Genomic DNA, 14868 nt, shown 5'->3' on the forward strand with positions numbered 1-14868 from the left:
ACAATACCCTTATTACCTTTTATACCTGCTCACAGATGGCTTCTCTTAGCTCCCGTCTCCAGCCACCGAATGTGGTGGCGAGGTTTACAGAAGAAATGAGAGAGAGAGAGAGAGAGAGAGGGGGGCCTGTTTCCCAGGTCCTCTTTTTTCTCAGATTCTTCTCAAGTGAGAGATAATTCAGATTCTCTGTTGCTTAATGGGCAAATATAAACACATGAAGGAACAAATAATATAAACATAGGACTCTCAGTTTTTTAATAGTAAAGAAAGAAGAAAAGTTTAAAACCTGTAGCCCAGTGTCTGTTTCCACAAACTAATAAAAGAAGAGCTGACCAAACCCAAATCAAACAGAATCAAGGAAATCAAATTATAAATATCAAATCCTAAAAGAGGTCCTCAAATGGTGGGCAGGAGGAAGGCGGCACTGTCCACTTGCCCCGCAACTCAGGATTGTCCATGAGAAGATATAAGTTACCAGAGGGACTCTGCCTCAGAGCTGCTCTGTGAGCCGCACATCCTCTGTGAGCACTCTGCAGCCTACAGGACCTGTACTGGGAGACACAACCTGAGAGCTGCTGCAATCCGCTTTGGCTGAACTTTTCCTGAACTTCATGATATTACACTTTTGGAGAGCTCACAAATCATTTTGGAGAATGTCTGTCAATTAGGATGTTTGTCTACCACTCATGGTAGAAGTTAGCTGCAGCATCTCTGGCTAGAATATCTAGAAATGATGCTCTTCTGTTAGGGCTCCCTAGTGGGCGGTGCCTGTTTTCAATCTGTTCATTACTGCAGATGTTCACATTGATTCCTGGGTTAAAGGAATATTCGAGACTTCTCTCCAGTAGTTCTTCTTTGTCTATTTGAAATGAACATGAGTCTTGGGGTGTGACTAAGTGGCAGGGCACTTACCTAGCATGCCCAAGGTCCTCACTATTATGCATCTCCAACAATAGAGCTCAAAAAGAGTTAACATGAAATTGTTGAAAAGTTCCTTAATCTTTTATAGATATCCCATTTCTCATCAAAATATCAGTATCAGGCTGAACTCATGGAACATCTTTTGTTTAATGGGTTTTTTGTTTAATGGGTTTTTGCTCCAGTAGTCTGGAGGGTCTTCCAGCCCAGTCCTCTGACACACCTTTCTCCTCACCAAGATTGTGCCCCCAGCCTTTACCCAGCCTCTGGGACAGTGTTCTCTTAGGACCTGGGTGATATTTGGTGACAGAATAAAGACAGGTTAGGATACAGGGTAGACTCAGGGCAGAAGAGCAACTGGTCCAGGGAGACCTTTAACTTCTGAAGTCAAAGCTCAGGTGGAGCTGGGGGAGGGGCACAAGCAATAATGAGAGGATCTCAGGGAACATGTGGCCTGATGGGTGATACAGCTTGCAGACAGGGAGGGAGCTGACCTTTCAGGTGTGGTTGTGCCAACTCCTGACCTTGGCAGCAAGGCCAGAGGATGTGTTGGAGCCTTCAGAGTGGAGCAGGACCAGAGCTAAGCTGGGATGAAGGGACAGCAGTAGCACATGGTCAACGTCCTTCCCTTTTTTACCCACCACATTGCCTGTACTTTGGGTGTTTTGTCTCTTTCTGTTGCTCGCTCTTACCCCCTCCACCCCTTGCATTTCTGGCTGGTAACACTGATGATTTTTCACGCCCAGGTCTTCAAGGAGTCAGGTGCAGAGGAAGCCTCTCTGGAATCAATATTGTGCTCAGGTATAAAAGGGAAGAGGTCAGCCACTCTTCCTTCAGGGTGTGGGGCTGTGACAGAGCTCATGAACCTTGTCTTGGTTGGAGAGTGAGCAGGAGAAGTGTGTCCTGAACCTTGATGAGACCAAGAGGTCTCTCTGCTCACAGGAAGGAGGTTCTCTCCTGGGCCTCTCAGGAAACACATTTTCTCTAGGCAAATCTGTGCTGCCCTGGCTCATGCTGGGCCACCTGGGGACAATTGGCCAGGCATTAGAGGATCCTCTCTGCAGCTGTGCCCAGCCTGCCAAGCTCTGCTGATTTGCATGTGCCCACAGTACTGCCCACTGACCTAACGACTTCTTAAGAGGCTGCTCACACCCTGTGCAGGAGTCAGTCCCTGTCAGGACACAGCATGGCCATGAGGGCCCCTGCTCAGCTCCTGGGGCTCCTGCTGCTCTGCCTCCCAGGTAAGGAGGGACACACTGGGGGTCTTCTCAGACCACTTTCATCAGTGCTGCCTGGTGTTCAGGGAAATCCTCTTATGATATTACTGTGCATATTTCTTCTCATGTGTTCAATTGTAGGTGCCAAATGTGACATCATGATGACCCAGTCTCCAACCTCCCTGTCTAAATCTCAAGGAGAAACAGTCACCATCAGGTGCCAGGCCAGTCAGGGCATTAATAATTACTTAAGCTGGTACCAGCAGAAACCAGGGCAAGCTCCTAAGCTCCTGATCTATTATACCAACCAATTGCAATCCGGGGTCCCCTCGAGGTTCAGTGGCAGTGGATCTGGGACAGATTATTCTCTCACCATCAGCAGCCTAGAACCTGAAGATGTAGCTGATTATTACTGTCTACAAAGCTACAATTACCCACCCACAGTGACACAGGCCATGACAAAAACCTCCCAGGGAGCAGAAGTGTGAGGCTGGGCTGCCCCAGCTGCTTCTCCTGCTGCCTACACCTGCTGTGGGCACTGCTCAGGGGCACCAGGATCCCAGGGCCACTGAGGGGGATCTTTCTAGGCCTGGAGAAGTTCCTCTGCACCGTTTCTTTCTCCTTGTCAGCCCCAGCACTCAACCTTGAATTGGTGTGAAGGTGTGTGCACTACTCAGTGCAGTAGTGCTCTACCCACCAATGGTGAGAAGAGAAAGGAGGCCAATCAGGAGAAGCACTGTGATGACTTCTTACCCTGTGGTGTACAGGAACCTGGTGCTGAGTGAGCTCACCCAAGATGCTCAGGGGAATAGAATTGGTGGTCAGAGACAGAAAAATGAGACAGTTTTTATGACAGAGATGACACTACAGAAACTGTGGACAAGATCTTTTCATAGGAAGTATTCTCTGTCAGCCTCATATGCAGTCACCTGGTGTATAAAGTGGGATCTACATCAATTATTAGAGAGTGAAAGTTGTAACAAACCACCAGAAACCTTCAACAGAAAGACCATAAAACTGAACCATAAATAGCATCAAACAGCCTGGGAATTGATCTAGAACATGCTCATGTGTTTGGAAATGTGAAGTGGTACCTGAGTTGGAGACTTGCCCCGACCATGCACATATCTGTGATCAAGGCCTTCCACTCAGAGCACAAGCAGATGTGCACAGATCCCCATATGCAGGGACCACACAGCATTGTCTTGTGATAACTGCAACCTGAATCAGCTAAATGCCAATCAAGAGTAGAATGGAAAAATGAAATAAGGGAAGTGAATGCAATGAAATACTATACACCAGTGAAAACATTTCCTGCCTTCAAATCCCTACAAGAGTATGCAAGAGCCAGATACAATGGAGCTCATTACCCATGATTCTATTTTTATGAGATTCAAAAATGGCAAAATTTTGATAATTGTTTAAAGGTAGCTCAGAAATTTCATGAGAAAATTAGGGGTCAATGACTGGTTATACTTGCTTGAGAGTTTTTTTTTTCCGTTGCATTTTGTATATATTATTCTCTTTCCTCCTGCCTGCATATTTCTTCTGGGAAATTTCTCATAAACACATGGAAGTTCCTTTGGAAGTCATGTGTTGCCTTTGTCTTGTGGTTTTCAAAACTGTCTCTGTAAATTTTAATAGCTTGTTTCTAACATTGTAAAGTCTCCTTCTTTAGGTTGGTCCTATTTGGGATCTTCAAGCATAGTTAACATCAATGTCCATATTGTTTCTAACATCTCATAAATTTTGAATCAATTTTACTTTTCAAAATTATTTTATTTTTTAGTTGTAGTTGATCACAATACTTTTATTTTATTTATTTCTATGTGATGCTGAGGATCAAACCTAGGGCCTTACATGTGCTAGGTGAGTGCTTGACCACTGAGCCCCATCCCCAGTTCCCAGTAGTACTTTTAACAATCTTTTCCCTTTAGATTTTTTCAAATTGATGGAATGCCTATAAAACTTTTGATGGGTTTTTTACCATGTCCCATATATCTGGTGTGTTTTACTCATGCCATTTGTTTCTTTTTCTGTATTTTCTTATGAGGGGATATTTCCACACATTTTAATTCACAGGTGCTTTCTTCTACAGGGTGGAGTCTGCTTTTGAGCTATCTCTAGCATTTTCTCATCTCAGTCAGTATCTTCTTTAGCTCTAGAATTTCTGTCTGAAGGAAATATTAATACAACCATAAAATTTTCTTTGTAGAAAAACAGATTTATAGATGTCAGAATAGAAGTGAGTTTTAACAACCTGGAATGCTTTGAAGGCATGCCAAGGCAGAAGTATTGATGGTGTGTGTGGTCACTACTTTGGCATGTTTCTCCTTTTTGCTTTACTTTATTTTATTTATTTATTTGTTTTTGCATTGCTGGGCATGAAATAGAGGGCCTCATGCATTCCAGGAAACACTCTATCACTGAGCAACACACCGCTTTGATCATAATTGAAACTCCAGGAATGTGGTTGGACTTAGATTTATGGGTCCATCCTACCCATATCTTGAACAATTAGACAAATCAAGAGAGGAGAGACAATCTGGCCCTGCCCTGCAATTATCTTAGAGGAGGACCATGACAGTGGGGTGGGGAGAGGAAGTAGTTAGAAAATCTGACATGTAGGCCTTAACTATGAAGAAACAAAGAGTCAGAGACCTGGGATCCAGTGAGAAATCACCTCAGCACAGCCATCATGTTCCCAACACCTAGAGAGGATTTTATTTATTTATGTCCCACTGAGCTGAGAGAAAGAAACCCAAAGCCCAATCTTAAAGCATCTGAAGAGATATATTCAGAGTATTTAAAATACTTCTTTCATTCTGGGTCTCCTGCATTTTGCTGGGCTCTAGACTGGAGAAGAGGATGGACACAACATTAGCCCTTGACACCTGGTTTAGACCTCAGCTCTGCCTGAACCTCAGTGAGTGACCTGGGTGGACATTTCTGCTCTGGCCTCTTCACGGATTTCCAGGAGTGACAGGTGGTTTCTGGGCTTCTCTCTGAGTGTGAGTGTCTATGTCTTGAGGTGGACAGGTGGCTGAGCTCTCTTCCTGGAGCTGCAGGACATCAGTGTGGGGAGCAGAGGGAACAGGACCCTGTGGACACCAAGGTGGCTCACCTCAGGTTCCTCTCACTGAATTATCTGCTAGGATGTTCCATTACTTAACCAACAGAGGGCGACATGCACCTGCAAATAAACTCGCCAGAGCCTCACCCCTGGAGAGGCTGATCTAGTTTTCAAGCATAAATTAAACTTCACATTTTTTACTGGTCAGAGAACAACATTATAGGAAATTAAGACACCATGGCCTCTAACTTCTGACACTCAAATTTCCTTTTATCCACTCACAGCACTTCTTATTTTACAATCCTCTATGCAACTGAGTCCTTCCTCTGCTCCCATCTGACTTTGCCTGGAAGAGTCATGTGGGCATTTCCTCTCCTGTGCAAATGCAGGTGACATGTTCTCCAGGTTCTGTGTTAAAAGGTTTCTACGTTTTCCTTGGAAATGCTGATTTTCTGAATATAGAATGTGGTTGGACCTGGTTTTTCAGTACTTTCAGGAGGTCTTTCTGCTCCTCTCCCTCCACTGCCTTCCTCTCTTCCTCTCTACCCTCCTCCCTCTTAATCTCTCTCTTTCTCTCTGTCTTTATCGGCTTTGTTGTTTCTAGCTTGTTTTATTATTTGATCAGGATTACTAATATGGGGTAATTAGCTGCACATTTTTTAGTACTAAATCCATTCAAGTAATTTGAGTTACAATAAAAGCTCTTCATTAATCCTCTGCCTATGCACAGTGTCAGAGACTCTGCTCGGCCCCACAGTCCAGGCAGTTTGCTTTCTCATGAGCTACTGTTTTCACAGAGGCCCTGCAGCCCTGTCAGTGCCCACATGTCATAAAGGAGGACTTTGCCAAGCTGTGTCAGACAGGCAGGGTCAGAAGGGATGGTGTCCCAGACCCTAGTATGCATATTCCTGTGGCTCTGGGCCTTGCAGGAGCAACTTAAGTACTTCAGTGGTCTCAGAGTAATAACTCTGTGAAGTTGGAATAGCAATTAGAAGATGGACTGGGAAACAGTGGCCTATGGGTCTTACTGTATTCTGACTCACAAGACCCTGGCAAAGGGATTGTAAATGGTATTTCAAAGTACAAATGACACAGTGTGTGTGTGTGTGTGTGTGTGTGTATGTGTGTGTATGTGTGTTCATAGTTCATTGTTCATTTCCCTGATTTCAGGTGCCTGTGGGGAACGCATGATGACCCATTCTGTGTCTGCAGGAGACATGATCACCATCAGCTGCAAGTCTAACCAGAGGCTCTTATTTAACCAGAGAATGACAGGGCCTGGAACCAGCATAAACCACAACAGGGTCTTGGACTTATCCTCTCCTGAGTGCCCCCATGGGCAGCTAGGGTTCCAGTGCTTTTTATTGGCAGAGGGACAGGGACAGCATTCCACAACAGGCTCCAGGGTCAGGCAGTACACCACCACATGCTTCCCCCACAGAGCTTCAGACTCAGATGTGAACCTCCTGCCAGGCCAAGGGTTAGCCATTCTTTGCCAGTTGCTTCCTCCTCATAGGACATTCAAGTCTCCTTCTTGATGATTTATTCCTTGAATAGTTTGCAAGGCCCAGGAAAAAATAAAGAATATGTGCCTGTTTTAGATCCTAACCTAATTAAATATAGGACTAATCTATGACCCAACTATCCCTCTGCTGGACATTAACTCAAGGGAACCAGGTCACCAACTGGGATGACCACACAGCCATGGTCACTGCAGAATTCTTCACAGTGTCTGTGAGGAGACAGTCAAAGGCTTACTTGGTGGGTGACAGGACAAAGGAATAGGCCCTTTCTGCAGGTCAAAGACAGGAGAGGACACAGTTAGGAGGCCATTGCCAACACCCAGGTGGGCTTGGTGGGTTCCTTGGTGCAGGGAGATTAAAGTGGGGGGAGCAGGGAAGGATGCATTTTGGAGATAGAGCTCTCTACCGGGGCCCCCAATCTGACCTGCCCATCACTGAGTCCTTCTCACTCAAGACTTCTGCCTACACTTGAAGAAACTGCTACTGCCTCCCTCCCTCTGGTTTTCTATGGCTCTGGACCTGCTCAGAGCCCTAGAGCTGTCTTTTGAGGAGTCTGGGTGGTGGGCCTTTATTCCCCGGTTTCTCTTCTGCAGGGAGATGGATCCCTGAACCTTCCATGTGGAGGCCTCTGTTCCCAGGCCAGTGCCCTCTGCTTGAAGACAGGGGTCTCTGGTGTTTAGAAATCACCTGTGCTCCTGGCCTCCTGGGACATGCTCAGAGTAGGCCAAAGCTAAGAAGGCATTGGCCGTGGAATCCAAGTTTAACAAGCTCCCGAATTTTGTTATTTGCATGAATCATATTTGAATACAACATTAAAGAAAACTAAATGAATGTAAATATACTTCAGTATTAAATAAAGTGAGAATTTAAAAAAAAAACACATGATCTATGTTGAACATGAAGACACAAAGAGGGAAAGGTTTGTGTTGTGGCATTTTGGTTTTGAAGGATACTTCTATGCATGGATTGTCTTTTATTTCATCTATCTATCTATCTATCTATCTATCTATCTATTTATTTTTGTCATAAAAATAAATAGATAGATAGATAGATAGATAGATAGATAGATAGATATCTGGAGATGGCAATGAGGTTGAGAGAGGAGTAGTAAGCTGGTATTTAAGGACCATCTCAGCAGGGGACTGCATAGCTTCTGCAGTGTATAGAGCCACCTGTGTGTGGCGTTGTCTGCTGTGGGCTGTCAGGAGTGTCTCTTATGAGGGCACAGCACTAGGGGTCCCTCTGGATGAACCAAGTCCAGGTCCTGGTGCACACATGTTCAGTTCCAGTCTGTTTCCCACATGTAGAATGCAGACAAAGGACAGGTGAGGGGTCTGACTTTTCATAATCTGATATTCTGAGATGCTGAAGCAGCTCTGAGCCATTGGCCCCACATCACAGGAATCCTCACAAGAGGAACGCAAAGGGCCCTGAAGGAGAGACTTTCAGGGGACTGTGCAAGGTGTGGGCTGGGCCAGCAGAGCAGCAGTGAGCACTCTCATTTCAAAGTCCCCTTCAGATCTTGCTGCTGTTCAGGGACCCTGCATGAGAAGGTGTCTGCACCATTTGTGGGAAATTAGGGAGAGCTGGAGAGTGCATGGGACACTGGGCATTGCCTTCTTGTGGATTCTGGAGGCTACTGTAGACTGGTCCTGCTGCTCATTAGGGGGAGATATTTTATATGGCTCTTCTCATGTTAGGGTGGGCAAAGCTGAAGCTTACTAGGTGGTGTCAGCCGGGGCACTGTGAGGCCACCTGACCTCAGGGAGCATCTCTCTGGAGTGACCTCTTACTTGGAAGTCTCATGGAGAAAGAGATATGTTTAAGTTCACACACAGAGACAGGATAAAAGGCACACATTTTATTTCTTGTGATGAGAAAAAGAAAAAATTTACAAGCTGAGGTTCAAACTGTTCCAAGACACAACTGTGGGGACAGAAAAGTATTTGTTCACTTCACATTGACCTTAGATGACAAAAGAAGTCCCATCTTGAAGGAGCTCATGAAATAAGTTCAGAGTATTTGGAAAGGTGTCTGTTGGATATCTTTGATGCTGCTCTTTCTTGGATCTGGACTCTGTACTGGAGAATGGGGATGGGATACCTGGTTTGACTTGACACCTGGTTTTGCCCTGGGCTTGTTCTGAACTCAGTGAGTGACCTGGTCAGACACATCTTCTCTGCCCTCTTCCATTGTTCCCATAACAGTTGGGTTTTGAACTTCTCTCTGGGTGTGAATGTCTGCCCCATTTGATGGACAGGTGGGAGCTGTAGAGAACCATTGTGGAGAGCAGAGGGCACGGGACCCTGTGAACAGAGAGGTGGCTCACATTCAGGTAGGTTCCTCTCACTGAATTCTGTGCTAGGATGTTCCACTTCTTGACCACCAGAGGGTGACATGAACCTGGATATATACACTCACCATAGCCTCAGCCCTGGAGAGGCTGATCTATATTTCAAGCACAATTTTAATTTTACATTTTTATCTGTTAAGACAGCATCATTATAGGAACTGAGCAAGACACCTGTCACTCAGGTTGTCTTTTGTGCATTCATAGCACTCAGGATGGAGGTCACCACTGTACTTGTCACAGCTGGCACCACAGCATATTGTTAAGGCTGTGTGCTCCTGGACCAGGCAGGGGTGCTCCAGAGAATCATATGGGGACCCAGGCTAGGGAGGCTCCATCCCCATGTGTGCACCATGTGGAGCCCATGGCCTCTTCCCTCTGCTCCTGTGGGAGAGGAGGCCTGGAATGTGAGTGATTTGTTGAACATTATTTTTATCTGTTAAAGAAAATCCGCCCCCCAAAAAAATACTCTTCAACAAGGCAAACCATGAAAGAGAAAAACAAAAGACACTCTATTTTTACAGAGATAAGTCAGCTCATTAGCACTTTTACACTTCATGGACAATTCAGGAACTACTCACCACTTCCATCCATTGGCCTTCTATCTGTGATGCTACCATTATGTCAGGTGCATGCATGTTTTCATTACCCAGTGAAACAACATTACTTAGTGTGAACAATGGACAATACAGCTATGCTATCACTTTTTTTTAACTTCTTACTGTCTTTCTGCATGCAATTATTTTGTGTAAAATGTTGCTCTAACCCAGCAGCTAAGCTACAACATCCCCCTCTTATTATGTGATAAGATTGATCAGAGCCCAGTCTCTTGCTCCTTTTGGAATAATCTCTCACATCAATAACATATTGGGCTCATCCTGAAGGACAGACCTGCACCTCTCTCACATGGATACAGCACACATGAGCAGAAAGGGGGCCCAAGGCTCCCATCACTCCCCCTTCTCCATCTTCATCCTCTCTGTCTTCACCAATGATCCAGAGCAGCAGCAGACCCAGGAGTTGAGCAGGGAGCCTCATTTTGAGAAGCTGAGCTGATGAGTTCTGGTGAGTCAAGGGCAGGTTAGAGCTGAGTTTTTATGTCAGCCTTGCAGGAAGGCCCTCCCCAGGGAGCAGCATGCAAATGCCCTGGTGGGTGCTGGGTGGGGAGAACTAGGGAGGGAGGGACCTAACTTGTGAGCCCAGGGACATCAGATGTCTCCTTTTTTGGAGGAAATACAGTAGAGAAACACCCCAGGCTACCTGTGGTATGGGGAGGAGGCCCCATTATGGAAGCCTGGCTCTGTTGGCATCAAGGTGCCCAGGGCTTTCCTCCATATGACAGCATAGACCAAGCATCTAGAGGTAGCCTGCAGGTCAGCCCCTGGTAGGGAACATCCACTCTGCTGGCTCCCTCACAACTGAGGAGACAATGTGACAAGTCTCACTTCACAAATGTTGATCTCTGAATTTTGACCCCTGATAGCACCCAGTGAAGCCAGTTCTCGAGCTTCTGTGTTTGCTGTTACCTGGAGAAATATGAGACTGTGAAGAACAGTGTTAGATGTCATCTATCTTCATGTTGAAAGCAATAAGAACCCAAGTGTCAGAGAAGCTGGGGGGAAAAGGGTCCTGTATTTCATCCAGAGAGACAGTATTCTTGCCCAAGGCAGAAGAAGGGACATGTCCACCTGAAGCAGTTAGTGTGGAATTCCCGGGGGCCAGATCCACAAACTGGTGGACATCCTGTTGTAGCCATCTCCATTTGTGCAACTCAGCATAGTAATGCAAACATTTCCCAAGAGAAGAACCCCTTGAGTCCACTGGACAGCGTGGTCAGGGAGGATTCTATGGCACTTCTCATTGATGGGAAATTTCTTCCTCCCTCTGCTGCTCCTTGTCAGGGCACTTGGCAGCAGGTGTCACAAGTCCAGTGCTGAACAGGACAGTCCCTCTGTGAGAACATCACTGAGTGGACTCTCTGCATGTACAAGGGTGATTCACTCTGCCCAGAAATTCTCCTGGGCATTGCACAGGGGAGGGCACTGGGGAAGTGTTCTGGGGCCACAGCTCAGGGACATTAGTTTTAGATTTCCTCTTCCCAGCTTGGGAGAAAAGGAGCCTTTGTGATTTTGGTCTCCAAGGCTGAGCTGCTTTTCCAGGCAGCCAAGGCCCTCTGACACACCCTGTCCACAGTGTGGGATCTTGGTGTGTGGGCCTCCGCAGCTGAGGACCCTGTTATAGTTTCCCTTAGCACCAATAAACTTCAGTGGCTGTCCTTCCTGAGTGAGCGGCTGCCTTCTGTACACTGTGAGGAGCAGGTATGTTGGCATGGTGGCCTTTCTGGGTTCTGAAGACCCAGATCTCCATCTGCCTTTTCTTAATAAGCAGAAGCAAATGGAGTGACTTAAAATGAGTAGGATCTCATTGGAAAAGGCACAAAGCCAAAGCTTAGAGTTTATCAATGATAAATTATACCAGAGACAGGACAACTTGTCAGAGAGGGATTCAGGAGATATATGTCCTTTCACATGCTCATCCTCAAGAATTAATATCTTCCTCAAGATGCTGTGGGGTTCACAAGTTGTGGTTCCTTGCAATTCCAGGGGAGTTTGACTATGATTTAATAATTTTTTTACTATTTTATTACTAAAAATGTGATGTCACACATTGTCTATCTGAGAGAAAATTAAGGGGCAGTTCACACTGATTAAATTGAAACTAAAACATATATTTAGTTGTCAATATTATTTCTGGATTAATACTAAAATTCCCAGGTCAGTTATATAATAGGCTTTGGATATCCAATATTCTAAATTGTGAATAATATCCAGTCTGCTATTAATGTGTTTTCTAAGTTTCTATCACTTTGCCTATCAAGTCAAGTTCATGTTTTTTTTCCTTATCCTTTCATATTTCTAAATCGGAAGGGTAGAGACATTTGGTTCCTTGTGTTTGATCTTCCGTGTTCACTTCTGTGTTTTCCATTCACAAAACTACAGTATCTGTGATGGAATTTTTGGCTCTTTTTTTTTCTTATTTGTCAGATACATTCCCCATTCCCCTCCCACAGTCCAGGCAATTTTCTTCCCTCTTTGCTGATGGCTTTGCAGAGGCCCCTGCAGCCCCACCCAGCTGAACACATTTAATACACCAGGACTTTGACAGGAGACCTGAGCTTCCCCAGGCAGGCAGAGGCAGCAGAATGATGTCCCCCACACAGGGGTGCATGTTCTGGGCTTCATGTGAGAAATTTAACTACTGCAGTGTTGTCAGGTGAATATGTTGGTTGAGTTGATGATCTAATGTTAAGATATAGTGAGAATTAATGACTACTCTCCAAATGGACCTAATTCTGTACTGATTTCCACACTAATAGGATATTTTAAAGACATTTCAATGTGCATGTGAAAAAGATTTTTTTGTGTGTGTTTGCATGTGTGTGTGTGTGTGTGTGTGTGTGTATGTGTGTGTGTGTGTGTGTGAGTGTTCATGATTCATTCCTGATTTTTCTGACTGCAGGTGCCTGTGGGGACAAGGTGATGACCCCATCTCCAGGCTACCTGGCTGTGTCTGCAGAAGACATGGTCACTGCAAGTCCAGCCAGAGTCTCTTATCCAACCTCAAGAACTATGTGGCTTGTCACCACATAGTTAGGTGAAGCTAGGACAAGTTCCTGGACTGCTCCCCTCCTGGGCATCTGCATGGGCAGCTGGGGTCCCCTGGAGGTTCAGGGGCAATGGGTCAGGGACAGATTTCCCTCCCCATCAGCAGCCCCAGGTTGAGGACATGGCAGATTTTTCCTGTAGCAGCACCACAGTGCTCCTCCCAAGAGCCTCAGCCTCAGACCACACATCCCCCAGGCTGAGGGTCAGTGAGCCTTTGCTCAGCTACTTCCTCCTCGAAGGGCTCTGGCTTTCCTGTCTCCTCTCTTTTGACAGGTCATATTTTTTGATTGTTTCCTTGGAGGGATTTCAGGGTCCAGGAGAAAATAAAGAACACAGATGTTCTGAATAATTATTAGTTCAGTAGGAGATCACCAAGCACAAAGGCTGCAGGGGTCTTCTGGAAACAGTGTGTTTTAAGGTCCCAGGAATCTGTATGTTTCCATGGACAGATGGCATGACTGAGCCAACCATTAGTCCTCACCCTCATAGGACAATCTGGTGATGTTCACACTCAGAGGATTGCACTCATTCTGACTGTTAAAATAGACAGTGCAGCTTTCCCCTAGTGAGCAAACTCCCTGGGGGTAATGGGCACCCTGATTCCCAGGATTGGAATGCCCAGCAATTCTCCGCTGACACTATTAGGATAACTGTAGATGCACTACCTGGTTTACACAGTGATATCTGGTGGAGGAGAGGGGCCTGTGTTTGCATCCACTTGGACCTTATCTCCGTGAGCCAGCACTCAGGGTTAGAGGAACACTGCTGAAGGGTAGTCACTGGTGGGAGCAATATGTATCTTTTGGGTTGTTAAAGAGAAGGCAGAGAGTGGTAAGCACCAATTTGGTCTGCCATCCTCTGTCTGTCTGCACTTGCCTGTGTGTGTCTGTTCTTTGTGAGCCTCCTCCACAGGTGTCTCTGCCCAGGTGTTCCTTACAGAGGACTGATTCTCCCTTTGTAAGCCCCAATCTGAACTTTGTCCATGTTCATCCCTTGTCCTCCTGGTCTCCTGATTCACATGTGATCTTTTTCCATATGGATGCTTCCAGGATCAGATGCTCCACCCAGTGTTTCAAACCCTCTCACCCAGAGAAAACTCTCTCTGTCTCTTTCTCTCCCTTCGTCCCCCTCCTCTTCTCCCTCTCCCTTTACTGTCTCTTTCCAAGACTCTGCTTCTCAGATGAGCCATTCTGGTGACATTCAGTTAATTGGTTCCCTGCTCTGCCTTCTCTTCTGGCCTCTATACTTTTCTCTATTTTTGTGAACTGTTCTTATAGTTTCCTTTTCATTTTTAAAATTCACCAAAAATTGCAGAACAATAAATTCTTGGGCAAGAACTGAATGGCACCCAAGTCAGAATCCTTGGATTGTTTGCCAGAGTCCTACCCAGGGCCCAGGTCCTGCTCCTCCTGCAGCGTCCATGCTCATCCTGCCTGCACATTCAGAATGTCTCTGGACACCTCTCTGTTGACCTCCACATGCCAGGCAGGGATGCTGCAGCTGACAGGGCCACTCATGGGTGTGGTGAGCTGTGGCCCAGGCAGTCATGGTCCACAGCCCTCAGCTGCACCTGTTCCCTGAGTTCCCAGCACCTTCCTCTCACAGGGCAGAGAATGTGCTGTGCTGCTGCACTGACCAGCAGCTCATGTGGCAGCTGGGCCACCCAGCGAGGGAGCATTTTGTTCGGGGCTGCACCACTGTGGGAGGAACATATGAACCTTGCCAGCAGTAATATACCCCAGCATCCTCAGGCTCCATCCTGCTGATTCTCAGAGTGAAATCTGACCCACTGCCACTGAACCTGTCTGAGACCCCAGTGAACTGGTTGGAAACCTTATATATTAGGCCGTGTGGAGCCTGGCCTGGCTTGTGTACAACCCAATTCAAAAAGGTGTTTCCTTTACTGTTTAGGAGGCTCTGACTGGATCTGCAGGAGATGGAGGCTGACTGACCAGGCGTGATAGGCTCAGAGAGAGGAGTCTGGGTCAGCACAACATCCCCACTGGTTCCTGGAAAAAGAGAAAAGCATAGTTATTGTCAATATACGAGACATATTTGTATTTCTTTATATATTTCAATAGAATTAGTATTTATGATTTTTTATTTATGTGGCCTAAACATC

This window comes from Ictidomys tridecemlineatus, chromosome 12 (assembly GCF_052094955.1).
Source record: "Ictidomys tridecemlineatus isolate mIctTri1 chromosome 12, mIctTri1.hap1, whole genome shotgun sequence".
NCBI classification, from domain to species: domain Eukaryota; kingdom Metazoa; phylum Chordata; class Mammalia; order Rodentia; family Sciuridae; genus Ictidomys; species Ictidomys tridecemlineatus.